Source organism: Camarhynchus parvulus, chromosome 2, assembly GCF_901933205.1.
Source record: "Camarhynchus parvulus chromosome 2, STF_HiC, whole genome shotgun sequence".
NCBI classification, from domain to species: domain Eukaryota; kingdom Metazoa; phylum Chordata; class Aves; order Passeriformes; family Thraupidae; genus Camarhynchus; species Camarhynchus parvulus.
Window position 1 is genome coordinate 146,629,636 of NC_044572.1, and position 14,958 is coordinate 146,644,593.

Consider the following 14,958-nt stretch of genomic DNA (forward strand, 5'->3'; position numbering starts at 1 on the left):
GCAGCACACTTGAAGCAGCAGCAATCCCAGAAACATGAAATGCTGATCACTGACCCTCCTTAAAACCCTGCAGGACAGCAGGGACCTGGTGTAAAACCTACAGGACCCTCTCAGCCACTTATCCACTGCTCAGGAGTCTGGGTGCTGCTCTTGCCATTGTCTCATCTCCCAAGCAATGTGAGAAGCAACCAAGATGGAGATTTTCATGAAGAAAAGAGATTTAGGCAATGAATGAAAAATGAAGGCAGGTGATGAGACAAATAGGGTTATAACTAGACTCTTCACCTGTCACCTTTAAAATGCCATTTTTTGGGGGGAATGGGAACTTGGGTGGATTTCAGATGAAGAAGTTGTGGATGCCCCATCCCTGGAAGTGTACAAGGACAGGCTGGATGGGGTTTGGAGCAACCTGGACTAGTGGAACATGTCCTTGACCATGGCAGGAGGTGAGAATAAGATGATCTTTGAGGTTCCCTGCAACCCAAACCATTCTGTGATTTCTATGGTTTATTTTGTATAAAATTACTGTGACAGAGGCAGAATTAAGCTCAGTTCATCTGTCCAAGTCATGAATCAAAGCAAGGCCTTCCTGTCCCCCATCATCTCAGCTGGGACAGGAGCAAAGGGTGCCCTGATTGCCAGATTTGATCCTCATGTGGAAAGATTTACCTTGTAATAAATAGGATTTCCCTAATCCCATGGGCGTACAGCATTAAAGGTCCAAGGGGCTGAGAGCCTCCTCAAATCTCCCATTCTTCCTGATAGTACTGAAGGAGAAAAACTCTCCTATGAGCTTTGCAGCCATCCAATTCAGCATCATGTCACAGAACAGAGAAGGGATTAGCATTTATCATCTGATCTGAACAGGGCAAACAAGTTAGCCAAACAAGAAGAGTTAGTAATGAGGCAGAAAAGCTGTTTGCACAATGGCACAGATCCTCCCACCTAGGCATGAATCAAGGGTGTTCATAATACTGCTATTTAATTGAAAGACTCCATAGATAAAGGCCAATTTTTAATTGAGACACTCAATAGATAAAGGCCAAGTTTTTGCGGGCAGCATTGGACTGACAAAAGAAAAAATCCATGCTCTGTGGAGCTTCTTAATGACAAATGAGAATTAATAAACCTTGTCCTATTTGTTACAGGAATAAGTGAAATGATCATTTACACAAGTGTCCATTTCACAGGAAATGGTTGCCTGCCATGTTCCAGCAATTATTTGGGTTTCAATGCAGGAAAAACATTGGCTTCATGTCAGAATTTTCCTAAAGTTGCACTAAATCAAGCCAAAGGCTGGTATTTCCCAAAACCAGGGTAATCCCTCCTCTTCCATGGGCCTGGATGAGAGAGAGAAGAGGTTTTTAAAGATGATGTGCAGCCCAACAGCCTCATGCTCCCTCTGTCACCTTTACACGTGGCTGACACTGAGCTATGTGACATCACTGTCACATCACACATGTCCTGAAAGATCCTAAACCTGATACCTGGGGTAAAATAGTCACATCATCCCTCTGCAGCTATTCCATACACTCCTGCTCACCCAAACTGCTTTTTTAATCAATGCAAAACCTGCCAATTTATTGACTGATATTGGGTCAACAGCCATGGCCACTCCCAGCTGCTGTGGAGAACCAGTCCTGCCAAGGCTCTGCTGTGCCTGATTGAAATTATGGGGTTTCATCTGACCAATACAGAGATTTACAGTGAAGTTGTCTAAATCTGAGTAAACCACCTGCCAGCCCTCTATAATTCATAAAGACAAACAGATACTTCTAGGGAGTAATTTATTTCAAACAGATCAGATGAATTAGCCTTAAAAGCTTTGTATTTTTTCCACCATTTTTAAGGCAGCAAGGGATGTCTGGCTGAAAGTGAGGATCAACAAGAGACATCTAAAACAAGGTGAGATGACCCAGCATGACATCTTGGGCAGGAAAAGCCCATCTCCACACACACTCAGCCTCTCTGCTTGAGGCAAACAGACCCAAGGCAGGTGGGTTAAATGCCACAAAAACCAGTGGCACAGCCTTTTGTCCCATGTTATGTCCACCCATGTCATGGGCCATTGCAATTATTCAAGGGAATTGAGCCCATGATATGATGCATCTGCAGCTCATTAATGAAGAGAAGTGCAAAGGCAAAGAGCTAAGGGGAAAACTGACACTGGTTAAACCAGAATTATTTCTGCTTATTTCTGGTGGGATTTTTCTTGATCTGTGTTGTTTTGGGTTTGTGGGTTTTGTTTGTTTGTTTGTTTTGTTGTTGTTGTCTTTGGTTGTTTTTTTTTCCTTCTGAATCCTGAAGACCTACAAAACTGCCAGCAACTCTTTCAGCTTGGGAGACAGACTTCCCAGAACTCCCCAAAACTCAGTGCACCCTCTGTGGCTTCCTTGGCTGGGCAGGACCTGCCTTAGCAGGTTATTGCCTTCAAAAAGTCTCCCTGGGAGAGACACGGACCAGAACCACTGACATGGAAATGAGGAGAAATTGAAGCAAGAGTAAATAGGTTTAAGTTGTTTATCATCCCAGTGGCATCTGGTACAAGGGTGCTTGATGCTTTATCTGTTTTCCTACGTATTATCAGCCTTAGCTCAGAAAACTGCCTAAGGAAACCAACAACTCTCTGACTTCCCTGTGTCACCACATCCAAAATTAGCAACTTAATTTTGTAGCCCACTCATAACTGCCACAGCCTGCCTGGGGTCATGGCCCATAGTCTGGGAACAGCTGCTAAGGGAAGTGAAAAGGATGCTAAGTGAAGAAAATATGGCAGTAGAAATATCTACTGAAAAGGAGAAAAAAAAAATAAAAGGCAGCAGTAAAAATAAATAAAGGCAGAACAGCAAATTTAAAAGAAGAAAAAAAGTAGTCAAATATATACAAATAGCTTGAGTACAAACTGATCAGAAAATGTACTCAGTAAAAAAACCCCAAGGGATGGCAAAGAAAGAAGCTATTATAAGCCCAGTTGTAAACTGTTTTAATTTCAGGAATCAATCATAAAGGTACTTATCCATATAATTAAGAAAAGCCTCCAGAAAGCATAAAAACCATTCTCAGAAACACTCTAGAGGTGGTATCATAACTAAACAGCAAAGCAGGACAAGGGAAATTGCCTTGGAACAACTCAAGGTGGTTTATGAAATATCAGACTTGAACAAGGATTGTCAACCCATCTGTTAGGAACGAGCAGCTCCCTCCTGCCCCAGCCTCCCAGAACAGATTTATCATCTATGTTACAGCACTGCCCTTTACAAAAGGGAAGGGTTTTTTCTTCTTGCTGCAGGAACATGCAGTCACTGTCCATTGCAGGGCCACACCATCAGGTCCCATGTTCACACTGAGCATCCTCTGCAGCAAATCAGGGAAATGAGGCAGATCTGAGCTCACACAGGAGCAGAGGAATTCCAGGTGCTACAGAAGGGCTGTGCCTTGCTGCCTCTTGGCCAGTGCTGAATTAATTTCCCAGTCAGAATTTAATCCCACTGTGCCTGACCACCCTGTCTAGACCCAGTCAGTGGGGTTTGCTGCAGATTTTCTGGTATATTTTGCAAATATAAGCACTGAAACACATTTTTTATCAAGAATTACAATGGACTGAAAACCTTGTGTTCCTTTCCTTGAAGATTCAGTAAGGTATTTAACTTACTGTGAAGAAAACCAGTCCTGCCACTGAAATGGATAAAGGTTTTCAGGAATGCCCAGCACAAGAGGTGCTGTAAAACAGGTACAGCTGTTGTTTCTTTACTAAGAACTGCATTGGCAATCAAGACAGTCCACACAGATTATTTGTAGCCTTTATCTGCTGGTGAAATTGGAGTCAGTGAAGTTCTGTCATACAAGAGGTAATTAGTTTTACACTTAGCATGGAGCCGACAGAAATCCCCCAGTACCTCTAAACTTTACAGCTCAAAGAAAATCTTTGCAATCAATATGCAAATATCATATGGTAATCAATGTTAACCAGGTTGCTCTGGAAGGAAATACCTGGGTGCTGACAATTGGCAAATACTTCAACCTGGTTAAGCACTGAAAAAATTGCACTTGGGCAATAAATAGTGAAACCACAAACAAGTGTTGGCTAGGGTTAGAACAAAGACCATCAGTCCAAAAATATTTTAATCTGTCAATGGTTTAAACTTGCCCTCAAATGTGAAGTGAAATAAGGCAGTTTTGACATCTCTTATTAAAGTCACTTAAGAATCAATATTCAGGACATAACAATAATCAAATCAAGTTGCTTAAACCAAACTCAAGGGATCCTTCTGTTCTGCAAAGAATCAAAGATTAATTTCCAAGGAACTGAATCAATGCAAAGTAAATAGATTCTGATGAGCTGGAGAAGGATAACTTACATCTACTGCATAGTAGATGAGCTCTGTGATAACAGCACTCCCTGAGCACAGGAAATCTACACCACTGCATAATCAGGACTGACAGCACTTGCAAAACATGATCCATAACTCAGTTTCATTCATTCCTAATGAATAATCAAGGCTAACACAGCTTGCAGAAGCTTTGTGGCACGTGATCAGACCAGGCCCAGGTTTGGCACTTTTTGGCCAGCCCCACACACCCTGGGGAGGGATTTGTGACTCCTCAGTGGGCTCCCAGGAAAGGCTGCTTTGCATTTTTCTGTAGAGCAAGAGTTTGCAAGTGAGTGCCAGAGCTCACAGGTACCTGCCCAGTCTTTACTGCTGAATTTCCTCCCTACTGGGAAAGAAATGGGAAGTTTTTAGAGAGAATTTATTCAGAATTTACAGAAAGAAGCCTTGTAAATCTAACATCCTTGTTAGTGCACACAAAGATAGCAGGTATTTGCTATGAAACCCTCAATGTAATAAAGAATAGCTACTCAGCCCACTTGGATCTCCTAAAAAAACTTCTTTTTTTTTTGGTTGCAGCTAGTGGTACAAGGAATCAAAAGATATCTCACTACTTGCATCACTTGATTTGTGAAATTAATTGTCCACTAAACAACATACCTCTTGTATATCAACAATGGTTCTCAGAGAGAAGAGTGGTTTCTTTTTTTCCTCACTCCAGATTAAATCTCTAAGCTACAACACAAGTCCCTGGTAGGTGATGTACCTACCTACTGACAGTTTGTTCAGGGCAATAATAGTGTGTGTGTGCTTTTTCTTTCCTAGGTTGAGTAGGAGCTCTTCAATTGACCTTTTACTGATGTGGAAAAATAAATATTATCAGCCCACTCCCACCCTCATATTTAGACTAGAAAATGTCCCACAGGCAGAGCTATCCCTCCTATTTCATGGCTCACATTCACATGATAAATTTTTTCAGCCTAGTTGGTGGAGCTGGACTACCCCAGCTCCTCTGCTGTGATTGCCAGCCCAGGGTTTGCAATTGCTGATGAGGACCCCCATGACAGCCTGCAGCAGCAAGGGCAAAGGAGATCACATAAAAGAACAGTCCTGAGACAGAAAATGAGGCCTGCAGGGTCTTGGGGCGCCATTATTATCTCTGAGTACAAGACCTGTGAGGAGGCTGGTTACTCCTCCCAGGTAATAGGGACAGGAAAGATGAAATGGCCTCAAGTTGCACCAGGGGAGATTTAGATTGGTGATCATGAAGGATTTCTTCACTGAAAGAGTTGTCAAGCATTGGAAGAGGCTGACCAGGGAAGCTGTGGAGTTGCCATCCCTGCAGGCATTTAAAATGCATGTGGCACTGGGGACAGGGTTTAGCGGTAGACATGACAGTGATGGGTTAATGGCTGGACTTGATGGTCTAAGGGGTCTTTTCCAAACTAAACTTTTCTATTATTCTCTGATTTTATACTTTTAAAAAAATCAGTTCCAGCTAGTTTCTCTTTATCACTCAAATTCTAGAAATCTTGCCAACCGTTAGAAAACATATTATTCAATTAAAAATAAATCAGGATGCTTTGAACTTATAGAAACTTTCTGATTTGTCTGGACTATTTTTAGGAACTTAAGGTCACAATTCATATAAAATCTCCTTCTGATATTATCTCTTATTCACAGCTGGAAGAACTGACTGCTCACAGATTCAGTGACTTGCCAAAGGCTGCCAGTGCAACATCCTCAATCTATGCTTCCTGACTGCACATCAGTGGGCTGCAAGTTTAAGGTAAAAATCCTTGATTTCACCTGTAATTTACTGACCCCTGATGACATTCATAAGTCAAGAACATTAGGACCAAGATCTCCTCTCCACTGAAAAAAAAACAAAACCTAGCAGTATGTTTTAAACAAAATTTAAAATCAAGAACTGTAAAATGTTATGATTAATGAATTACAAGTTTTCATACTTGCTTGCAAGAGAGAATGTAAGTCTAAGTCTACCTTGAGCAAATAATTTCAAGACTTAAAACCTGCAATTCTCCCAAAAGCACAACAGGAGATCTTTGCAGAAGTTTCTTTCTGCAGAAGACATTTCTCTGCTTGGCTCCACTCATAGAGCTGGGACAGCCATCTCAGCCAACCTTTGCTCCTGCCAGCTTCAGAAGCCTGATGTGATTTCCACTAAAGGGGATCACTAAACTTCCAGCAGCAATGGGAAGAAGCTTCTAGGAAAACACCAAATAAAATGAAACACATGATGAAGAAAATTGCCAGAATGAGTTTGTGTCCAAAAAGGACCAATTTCCAATATGTCCATTTTCCTGCTGTACCTACATATGCTACAAGAATTAAAAGAAAAAACAAACATTCCCAGTTCCTCAGTTACAGTTCAGTGATTTCTGTAGATGCTGTCTCCCCTTTTCCTCACGCCTCCAAATCTGAGTTCTCAAACTCCAAAACATCTTGGTAATAGTGGGTAGTGCCTAATACAAAGTGACCAGCACCCAGTCACCACCCAACATTCCTGTTTTTAGACTCACTCAGCCATGGAAAGACCTGCAGGAATCACTCTTCTCTAAAGAGGCAGTTTTAAAGACAAAAATGCACCACTACATTTCGTTGCAATGGAAAACAGGGTTGGGAAGCCTGGAAGGAGATATTTCAGTGTCATGGGAGACAACACATAACAAAGTTCATGTAAGAATGACTGGTGAATTTGGCATTGCCTGAAGAGCTGAAATAGCCCAGTACCACCTGTATAATTCAGGTGTGATGGTACAGACAAGATGTTGATATAATCTAAGTTTTTTCTTAAAGGTTTTGCTCCTCATTGTGGGAAATGGGAAGAATTCAAGAATGGTCTTTAAACAGGAGGAATTGTGATCACCCAGCAGTGATTAACCAAAACAAGTTTTAAAAGAAAGCATTACAGCATGACAAATTGAAATATCCTTTGAAGTCAAGATAATTATGGAACAAATCTCAGGAATATATGTTAGCAAGGAAGTTATCACATGCTGGAAACAAAAGGGTTCTTTTAGTCCTATTATTTTCAGTATCATAATCTCCAGAATTAAAAGCTAGCTCTGGCATGTAGCAAAGATGTTTGCCTTAAAACTGTATGAAATGCAAGAAGAAGTAAGAAAATACTTATGTATATGTATAGGTGTTATAGACATGTTCATCCACTCATTGTCTGGGTCTCTGAGCTCATAAAAACCCTCCCACAGACCAAAAAATTAACTAATCCTTCCACCTCATTCTTCCTCTGTTGGATCCCCATTGGGGAGGTTTCCTTCCGCTGTGGTACCATGAGTCAGAGAAACATGAGTCAGAGATGCTTCCCCTGCAATGAGTTCTCCATCAGATGTGCTATTCCAACCCAAGGACTCATTCCTGGCACAGGCCTCACTCAAATTCAAGTGACAATCACTCAAATCAGAGAGAATGTTATTTTCTGCTGAAACAAACAAGATTTGGCCCCAAACTGATCCCAGGAGAGAGGAGCACTGTCATCTGCTGGTTTAAAAGTCAGAAGACCTGGTTTCCTCCCTTTGCTCCACAGTGTGCTGAGAGCTGCCTGTCTGCAATCTACTTGGAGTAATTCTCCACAAAACCAGATTGCATTCATCAGCTGGTGGGCTGCCCCTTCCTAAGCTCAGAATTGGACTCTTCTCCATTTCACCAGAAAGGAGCCCAAAACATCCAACACTGCCTCTTGCTAGAAGCAATAGAGCACAATGCACTTACTGAGGATGCACAGTGAATCTACAACACGTACTCAGGAGTTTCTTTGCCAATAATATTCTATAAACACTTCATTGATATAAAATCTACCATCATGTATTTGATATGTCTAACTGGAAGTCACTCAGGACACTGCCTCAGCTGTCCAAACAATAGCATTTGCATATTCAGAATAGCAGCATCTTAATGGAAAATATGTATGATAGTTGGTTGTTTAGTTAAAACTTCTAAATGCCTATTCTTAAGAAAAAATAAAAAAAAAAAAAAGAAGTCATATAGCTTTTGAAGTGGCATAAACCTTGCAATTGTCTGCCTGACCTATTTGGCAACACTTCTCCCTATTATTTTATCAATTAGTATCTATACAGACTCCCCCCAAACAGATGTCTAAACAGAAATTCATCAAAGAGCAAAGGGAGATTCAGGCATGCACCTAAAGTAATTTTGGTTGCTAATTGAGCACATTGAGTAACACAGATACATTTTGCAGGTGCATCTTCCTGAGAATGATCCCACAAGTGTCCACACTGCACAGATAGGCTGTGTTATTTTAAGGTTTTAATCAAAATACATGCAAACAGGCACAGCACCATGTGCATGCTAATCTGTGAAGTGTCAGCAGTCACTACACTCTTTTAAGAACTCTAGCTATGTAAAAACTCAAAGAGAAGGAACTGATGAATTAGGAACTTTAGAGGAAGACTTAGAGGCTACAGCTAGAAGGTGACACACAGCACATTTGTAATAAATGTGGAAAAAACACCTTGTTAACATGGCAATGTATTCCCATATACTGAGAAACTGCACCAACACAAAGACAGAATACAAAAACGTGTAAGGTCATCAAACTCCCAAGGTATTTATGTTAGGAGAACCAACCCTGAAAGCAGTGATTACAGTGTAATCTTGACATCTGTCAAGCTCCTGTCAATGGCTTTCCTCAATGAAGGCATTACACATCCCTCAGCCACTGCTTTACCACCTGCAGTGAAGTTTTCTGCATCTGCTAATCCCAATTTGATGGCTCACCAGACCTGATTGAGGTGACCAACTCACCTAGCACACTCTGGTTGGAAAATTTCGTTAACTAAATGAGAAATAAATAATTCCAGCTTAAGAATAATGGAACACAGTTCCTGCTATATTTCCTTTGTAAAAGACAGACTCTGTTCCTGCATGTTAGCATGGTTAAAAAAAATAGCCCTCTGAATTTGATATTTCTCCCTGATGGGGGAAAAATTAAAATAAAAAGACATAGCAGAGTTTGTGTTCATTTGCAGAGCCCCGGGAGCCAGGTTTGCAAACCCAGCGATGTCCTCTTACCTGCACAGACACCGCACCACCCCAAGTGGTACCTGGAGCCCGGCTCCGACCCGGGCGCGCCCTGCGGAGCTGTCAGCCGGGATGGGCGGGCAGGGCAGCAGCGCACAGACAGACACACGGACACGCACAGACAGACGGACACGAACAGACACACTGCCCCGAGGCCCCCTGCGCATACACGCGCTCACAGGGACATGTCAGTGATGGGGATTGGCAAAACGCCGCACCCTCTGTGCACGAGGAAGAGAAGAGAAGAGAAGAGAAGAGAAGAGAAGAGAAGAGAAGAGAAGAGAAGAGAAGAGAAGAGAAGAGAAGAGAAGAGAAGAGAAGAGAAGAGAAGAGAAGAGAAGAGAAGAGAAGAGAAGAGAAGAGAAGAGAGAAGAGAAGAGAAGAGAGAAGAAGCAGCGGGGGCTGGCGGCAGCAGCGGGCGCGGAGCCGGGCCGGGCCGGCGGCGATGCCGGAGAGGGGCCGGGCAGGGCGAGCGCGGGTTTAAGGAGCGAGGGGAGGGGAAGCGGAGGGCGGGCAGGGCTGCGGGCCCCGCTGCGGGCCGGGGGCGGGGGGAGCCGGGGATGGGGCCGGCACTGACCGGCCCGGGGGTGTGGGCTGGGGGACACGGGGTGGGAGCTGTGAGCGATGAGGGACAGGTTCGAGGGAAGAGGAATGGGGGTGCCGGCCTGAGGGTCAGAGAAATGTGGTCCCCGAAGGGCAGAGAATCGGGGGAGCCGAGTCCCCGCCGTGTCGGGAGGAAACGCCCTTTCTGTTTTAGCAAACAGGTGGTTTCTGCTTTTACCTCCTCCCTGAGCTCACTGTCTAAATAAGAAGCCCTCAGCTGGGGATATTTTTGCTTGAATTTCGGCTCTGACTTGTGAGCTGGAGCCGCTCTTCCTTCACCCTCCTCCAGACACGGCCCCGTCCCCTCTGTGCCGCTGCCCGCAGCTCCTGCCCCGGCGCAGCCTCTCAGAGCTCCCATCGGGACGGGTGTTCCCCAGAGGGGACTGATGTCTGCCCCGAACTGAAGCTCTCAAAGCATGCCCAAAAGACATACAAAGCATGTCATCATGCCCAAAGGACACACAAAGCATAAAAAAATGCCCGTGCATTTTTTTAGCATGACTCTAAACATCTTTTCTCAGGTTGCCCAGAGAAGCTGTGGCTGCCCCATCCCTGGAAGTCTTCAAGGCCAGGTTGGATGGGGCTTGGAGACATCTGGGATAGTGGAAGGTGTCCCTGCCCATGGCAGGGGGGCTGGAATTGGATGGTCTTTAAGATGCCTTCCAGCCCAAACCATTCTGATTCTATCATAAGCGCAGTTGCACGTAGAGCAGATCAGTGGGTCAGGATCTAGACCAGGTTATGGAGATGTTTCTGTCTCTGCTGTAATTTCTCAGAGCAGTCCTGAGGCCTTTGATGTCAGCAGGTTTGTGGCTGCTCAGATCCATGAAAACCCACACAGCTTTGGTGAGAGGTGGCAGGTTTGATGGGGTTTTTTTGTTGGTCTACTACGTGGTAGCAACAAATACAGAAAGTCCTTTCTGTTGTCTTACAGCTCACCCTCAATCTGAATGAGCCCTGCAGATACCCGTCCACAAAGTTTTCTGCTTTGCAAAGAGAAATCATTGACTGAATTCAGTTTGCTAAACTTCAGAATTTGCTGGGAACATGCATTCAACATTATACATATATTTTAAGTTGAAATGTGCTTAAATGGAGCAGATTTCTGCCCTGTCAGGTGGCTGGAAAGGCAGGTCTCCAGAGTCTTTTCTAACCCCTCTTGCCAGTGACATATTATGTTCACTCAGCCCAGTCTCATCCCTGCTACTGCAAATGAGACAAAGTGTAGTTTTGTTACCTTTTGTATGTTAAGACAAACTCATGGCCTTCCTTTGCATTTTTAAGAGACCTGTTAATCTCCCTCTTCCTCCACTCCTTGGACAGAACACATTCTTCAATTTATGTGTGGATATTGAAGGATCACCACCTTTGCTTTTCCCTTTCAGGTTTCCTAAAGGGATCTCTACCTCAATACAAGTTAGACCCTGAGCCACCAAAGCACTTTGCTGTATTTACTGAATTGGGACTTGAGGTTTGTGTTCGTTGTGTGGCTGTTTAAAATTTCTTGACAGGGCTGCATTTTAGGCACAGATTATTAGACAATCTGTTCAGAGGCATGAAAGGAATCATCCATGAGTGCAGAAAGGCAAGAGGTTTGTTGAGGTCTCACAGCCTTGCTGACCTGTGCCCAGATTTTGGAGTGGTTGCATGGTTTATTCATAACTCTGCCATCAGAATCAGCTAAAATCATTGGTCTACAAAAAACAAATGAAGTATTTAATGCTGCATATGCATCTATAAATGTGAGAAGGAATCCTCTGTCTCCAACTGACCCCATTCCAGCCCTCATAAATGGCATCACAAGGGTAGGCAGGCATTGGAACAGGATGCCTGAGGATGTGGTGGAATCACCATTCCTGGGATTGCTCACAGAACATGTAGGTGTGGTGCTTATGGACAGGGTTTAGTGCATCTGCAATGCTGAGTTAATGGTTTCACTCAGTTTTAGAGGTATTTTTCAACCTTAATGTCTCTATAGAAAGAAAAAGGAGGGCAGGGAGTTGCTCAGCTCCAGACTGAAGCAGCAAAACAAAATTTTTCCCACAGCAGAATGCTATGTTTTTAATGCTGGCTTTCTGCATAGCTTTTTCTTCAGGCTGCTTCATCTTCCAACCCAGTATTTTATCAATATTATCTTTACCTGATGTACAAATGTTAAGCTTATGGGATGCTGATGGTTTTCTCCCTAAAGCTTCACCTTCCCAATAATATTTTTTCTCAAACAAGCATCTTCCCACTGTCACATTAGCTTGATCTGTTGTAAGAGATTAACCCAAGTGGTGTATGGCAGATGACTGTTGTGCACAATGAAGAAAGCCTAATATCCTCCCTCAGTCTGTAGCAGTGGCCTGGTTTGTATTTAGATCTTGCAGCAGTTAGTATTTCATCTACTGCACATAATAATCATCTGTCAACATTCTTGCAGCAAGCTCAGTTGTAACTTCTCTTTACAATGTACCAAGGTGATTAACAGAATCATTTCTCTTTGCAGATACTTTGTCTCCAATGACCTGGAAGAAGCATAAACATTCATAAAGATGGCAATTCAAGCTGCTGTTTTATTAGGATTTCTGCTGAAAACTGAAATCAGCAGCTCAGAGGATTGTGACAAATATTGATGCACAGATACATAACTCCATTTCCCCACATTTTTCAGTTCTTTCTGTTCTGATTGTGAGCCTTTGATTTCCATTTTCACCCTGGGGTTAGGAATATAAAAGCTGGATGTACTGCATGGAGAAGAAGGTCTGTGTAGCCTGATATCCCCAGGAACAGATGCCTCAGCAGGTGTATAGGAAAACAGTAATCATTCCACAATGCTTCCCGAGAATGGGGTCTCAGTCTGTGATTGTTGCACAGGGATTTCCTCACAAAGTCATGGTGTGTGACTTGAACTGCTCACAATCCTTTATTCTTTGGTAAATTTATCAGCCACATTTGAATCCAGATAAATGTTACTTACAAATGTTTTGTGGCAACATATCCTGCAGTAGTTCACTCCCAGGAATTATGCAGTCTCCAAATCACAGTGCCTTTGCTTCCTGTAACATCCAGTTTGATCACAGATATAAATGGCATTTCCTTCTGTCCAGTTAATGGTGTCTCAGGGCTCTGACAGGTTTCTCACACAAATTCCCTGAAAATTCTGATGCTGTCAAGGCTCAGATCAGTAGCTGTGTGCTGGCAACTCATAAATTCTTAAGAAACAAGGAATTGCATCACTGGGGAATACTCTTGTGCCTTTTTTATCTTTATATACATTCTCTTGTGCACATTGTGTGTTATAGTCCCTAAAGGCTTACATTTCAAGGCATGAAGCAGATCCAAATGGTCTCTCTTAAGAAAAATATCTACCTAGCAAAGAAATGTTCTCTTCCCTGCAGTATAGAATTTTCTATGCCAAAACCCATTGAGAGCAATGAAAGGAAAAGACTAAATTCTGCAGAAGAATATATTTTATGTTATTGTGCTGCATGTCACACTTTAGTTTCTGTAAGTTTTATAGGACTCATGTATCATGACAGTAATCTGTTTTGGCCTTGTTCTTATCTTACTTTCTTGTTGTTAGTGAATTACAGGATTTGTGCTTCCTAAATCCTGACACGATATCTGTTGGATGAACATTTCATACAACTTTTCATCCAATGCTGCAAATTACAAAGTCATGAATTATGGAATCCTCATAGTGAAGAAAAGACTCATAAAGGTAATTTAAACAGAAATAAAATTTCTTCTAATCCTACAGTAAGTTTTGAAATAACACCTTCAAGAGTGAAGAGAAATGGCAACAAAAATGGAAAAATCTACCATCATCATGAGAAAAGCTTTCAGTATTTCCTTCCTACTCTTCAGAAAAATCAGCTGACTCTTGAGCCACATATAGTTTGTGCCTGTATTGGTAACCCCAGCTATACCCAAACCCCATTTAATATAAGATGTTTGTAAGAACACTGATAATACACACAATTAATTGTTATAAGTATTTCTTGTTTCCTGACTTCTCTAAGGGTAGTCTCATAATTCTCCATCTGTCAAAAGCACAGTGTTTATGTTTATCCATCTCTCAGTCACCAACTTCTGATTATTTTTTCACATTTTATAATTTTTAAAAATATTTTTTATAAATATCCAATTTTATAAAATTCTAATCTTTGATTTTATAAGTTAATACCTAAACCATATTAAAAATGTAGTATTTAATAAGATCCCACCAATATCAACATTTGCTCATGATAGAACTCAGTGTTGAACATCACCAATCCTTTGTTGTCTGCACTTCACCTTTAAACATGAGCAGAATTACTTTTTTCTCTCTCTTCTTGAGAATGTAATGCAGACTGAGTGAAAAGATGCCGACTATACACTGCTTCTCTAGGTAATTTCACTTTTACATATATTGTCTATTTCTTTAAAGCTAATATTGCATTGAAATCAAAGAGATATTCTTTAATTAGAGACAAGCAGAACAGGAGCAAGAATTAAAAAATCATAAAATAATAGAATCATAAAGTTGGAAAAGCTCTTTAACATGAAGTCCAACCATTAACCCAGCACTGCCAAGTTCACCACTAAACCATGTCCTCAAGTGCCACATCTAAATGGCTTTAAGTGCCCCCAGGGATGGTGACTCCAGCACTTCCCTGGCCAGTTCCAATTCTTGGTGACCCTTAACTTTGGTAAGTTTTCCAAACATTCCATCTAAACAACCCCTGGTGCAACTTGATGACATTTCCTCCTGTTCTGACATTTTTACCTGGGAAAAGAGACCCAGAAAAAGAAGAAAAATATGTTTATTAGTCTAGAGTTAATGTGCCAGTAAACATATAAAAAATTTATATTTTTAAGGAGACAGTTAACCAGTTTGATGAGCTTGTGTCCTGGCCTTGAAGGTCAGACTGGATGGGGTTCTGAATAACCTGTCTGGTGGAAGATGTCCCTGTCTGTG

At 42.1% G+C, this 14,958-nt stretch overlaps 1 protein-coding gene across 1 annotated transcript in view; it reads right to left on the reverse strand.

Annotated features, from left to right (window-relative positions):
* COL22A1 (collagen type XXII alpha 1 chain) overlaps positions 1-9,700 on the reverse strand; it is a 232,260-nt gene extending 222,560 nt beyond the window's left edge. Inside the window, exon 1 of the mRNA XM_030943927.1 lies at positions 9,402-9,700. The gene's annotated coding sequence lies outside the window, so the exon portion shown is untranslated. The remainder of the gene's footprint in view (positions 1-9,401) is intronic.
* Between the last annotated feature and the right edge of the window lie 5,258 nt (positions 9,701-14,958).